Consider the following 2,753-nt stretch of genomic DNA (forward strand, 5'->3'; position numbering starts at 1 on the left):
CCACCCTGCCTGTGCACTGCCTGGGCATTGCTGCCCACCCTGCCCGCTCGCTGCCCACGCACGTCCCGCTAAGCTGGCAGGAGCGCTGCAGTGGGTACAGTGTCTGCACGCTGCCTGCACATGCAGAGCGCTGAGCACGCTGCGTTGCCCCCCCGCAGCAGCCCCAGCACACACTGCGCTGCACCGGGCCCACTGCCCGCACGGCCCCGCGGGCACGGCCAGCAGCGCCAGCGCTGCCCCCAGCACTGCCCCAGCACTGCCCGAGTGCTGCCTTGAGCACACCAGCGGCACCTGCATCTGGACACGCAGCCAGGACAGCATCTTGCTGCAACCACTGTGCTCGAGCAGATGATGCCGGAGGTCCCACCAGCAGCTGCCGTGGGGGCAGTGTCTGTGCCCGCTGTGCCCTGGCACAGCCAACCCTGCTGCGCACGGGCCTGTGCACCATGTGTGTGCCAGCGGGACACCGATGGCCACTGCTGCCTGGGCACTTCCCGCACCGGGACCTGGCAGCCGCCACGGTCTGTGGTGAGGGAGCCCACTGTCCCCCCGCCCCTGCTCCGTATTCGTGGCAAATAGACACTCCCCGCTCCGTGCCAGCCCCAGGGCACACGCACGGTGCCCTATCCCCTGTGGCGGTTGCCCTCCCTGCACATCAGACAGCCCCTCCACACATTCTCTGTGCTCCCCAGCCCTGTGCCCCTGCCTGTGTCTCAGTCTCTGTGCCCCTGGCACTGCCACATCGCTCTCAGTCCCTGTCCCAAGTCCCCCAGGCACAGATGGCTGCCAAGCCCCAGCCCAGCCTGTGCCCCCGGAGGGGTCATCCTGCCGGGGGGAGCAGCACCCCCAGCCCAGGAGTGTATCCCTGGTGCCGGCATCGAGGTTGGGGTGAGCAGCACCCCAGGGTGCAGGGACACCCCGACCCCTGGCCCCTCTAGTCCCTCAGCCTGGGGGGCACCCGCAAACGGGCACGGCCGGGGGGCAGGGGAGCCAGGGGCACCCCGAAAGGGCGGGTTGTGGGGCCGGGACTGGGTGGAGGGTGCATGGGGCGGCCCCCGGGGGGGGGGGGGGGGGGGGGGGAGTTGCCCCAGGCGCCGCCGCAGACGCCGGGGCGGTGGCCCCGGCCACCCCCACCCTGCTGCGCACCGGCACCGGGCGGCACCGGGCCCGCTGGGCCGCGCAGGGCGCCGAGCTGGGCACCGGGGGGAGGGGTGAAATGGCCCGGCCCGAGCACTGCGGCGGGATGGGACGGAGATGAAGATGAGGTTGGGGCTGGGATAGGGGTGAGATGGGGATGGGTGTAGGTATGGGATGGGGATAGGGCACACGGGAGTATGGAGAACCCCGGAATACGGGTGCGATGGGGTGGGATGACTCGGCTAGGGAGCACGGGATGGGGATGGCCCCGGTGGGGCTGGAGGGATGGAGAGAGCACAGCTAGATGGGGACGGGGATATGGGGCACGTGGCGATGGTGTGAGGGGCCTGGGGGGTTCGGACGGCCCGGGAGGATCTCCAGGGAATAGGATGGGGATGTGGAACACGGGGGAGGGGGGCAAGGGGGGGGCAAAGGGGGAAGATGGGATGTGATGCGATGCGAGGCGATGGTCGGGGGGGCCGCGAGGGGCTGGCCCGGTCGGGCGCCCCCGGGGTACAGCAAAACCCAGCCCCCTGCCCGGGACCCCCTTACCTTCTCCGCGCCCGCCGCTCTGGCGGCCTCCGCCGCATCCCCCAGCCGCCGCCGCCGCGCTAGGCTGGGGCTGCCGCCGCCCCGGGGGCCATGGCCCGGCTCCGCCCGATCCGGCAAGGCACGGCACGGCAGGGCACAGCACGGCTCGGCCCAACGCTCTGCCGCCGCTTGTTTTTCCATAAATACGGCAGGCGGAGTTACCGGCGGGGCCGGCACCGGGACCGGAGCCTCCCCCGGCACCGCCCCCGGACCGGTCCCCATCCCCATCCCCATCCCCATCCCCATCCCCATCTCCACTCCCCCGCCCGGCTCTTCTCGGCCCCAGTCCCGGTCCCGCCCCCACCCCTCGCAGCATCCCCCCTCCCCCCGGGACCTCCGGGCAGGGTCTGGGGGATCCTCGGTGCTATCCCTCAGGGGCTTCCCCCGCACCATGGGTGTGAGTATCCGCGGGGCCGCCGGTGCCCCCGGGCTCAGCCCCACACCTTGCACAGAGACCCCACGGCCCCCGTAGGCACCTGCTCTTGCACCGGCAGCCCCCCAGTGTCGGAACACCCAGGCCTGTCCTGCCTGACCTTGCCCCATCACCGCGGCCGTGCGCGGCCGGAGCCGACTGGGCAGCGAAATCCCGGCTAAGCTCCTCCATGGGATGGCCTCGTTTTCCCAGAGGCTCCGCGGCTGTCGCTGCCTGTGGTGGCCGGAGCCCACAGGGATGCACAGTGATGGAGACGGACGAAGGAGACACAGAACAGCTCCCAGCACACTCCAGCCCCAGCGTCTCAAACATAGCACGGCCCCTGCGCCACAGCTGTGCCTCAGTTTTCCCTTGTCACTTCCTCGAGCCTCCCTCCACTGCCCAGCTCCGGGGGCAGCCCCAGCACCTGTGGGTGCCCTGGCAAGGGGCCATGGCCATGGCCCTCGGAGCCACTGGGACCTGCCATGGCTCCGAGCCCTGATCCAAGGCTGCTGCTCCCCACGTGTTCCTGCATGGCAGGTGCACCCCGCGATTTGCTTGATTCAAAATCCCTGTAGCCAAGACCCTTTCCTTCCTCCACTGCAGCACCAAG

The 2,753-nt window shown here is 70.8% G+C and overlaps 1 protein-coding gene across 1 annotated transcript in view; it reads right to left on the reverse strand.

The window, feature by feature from the left end:
* The window catches only part of AJM1 (apical junction component 1 homolog), an 8,746-nt gene extending 6,813 nt beyond the window's left edge, over positions 1-1,933 (reverse strand). The window contains exon 1 of the mRNA XM_042052198.1: positions 1,690-1,933. The gene's annotated coding sequence lies outside the window, so the exon portion shown is untranslated. The remainder of the gene's footprint in view (positions 1-1,689) is intronic.
* Positions 1,934-2,753: the final 820 nt, after the last annotated feature.

The sequence above is a fragment of the Corvus kubaryi genome, unplaced genomic scaffold (assembly GCF_017639235.1).
Source record: "Corvus kubaryi isolate FWS band 111438036 unplaced genomic scaffold, C.kubaryi_AGA036_p1.0 78, whole genome shotgun sequence".
In the NCBI taxonomy this organism is placed as follows: domain Eukaryota; kingdom Metazoa; phylum Chordata; class Aves; order Passeriformes; family Corvidae; genus Corvus; species Corvus kubaryi.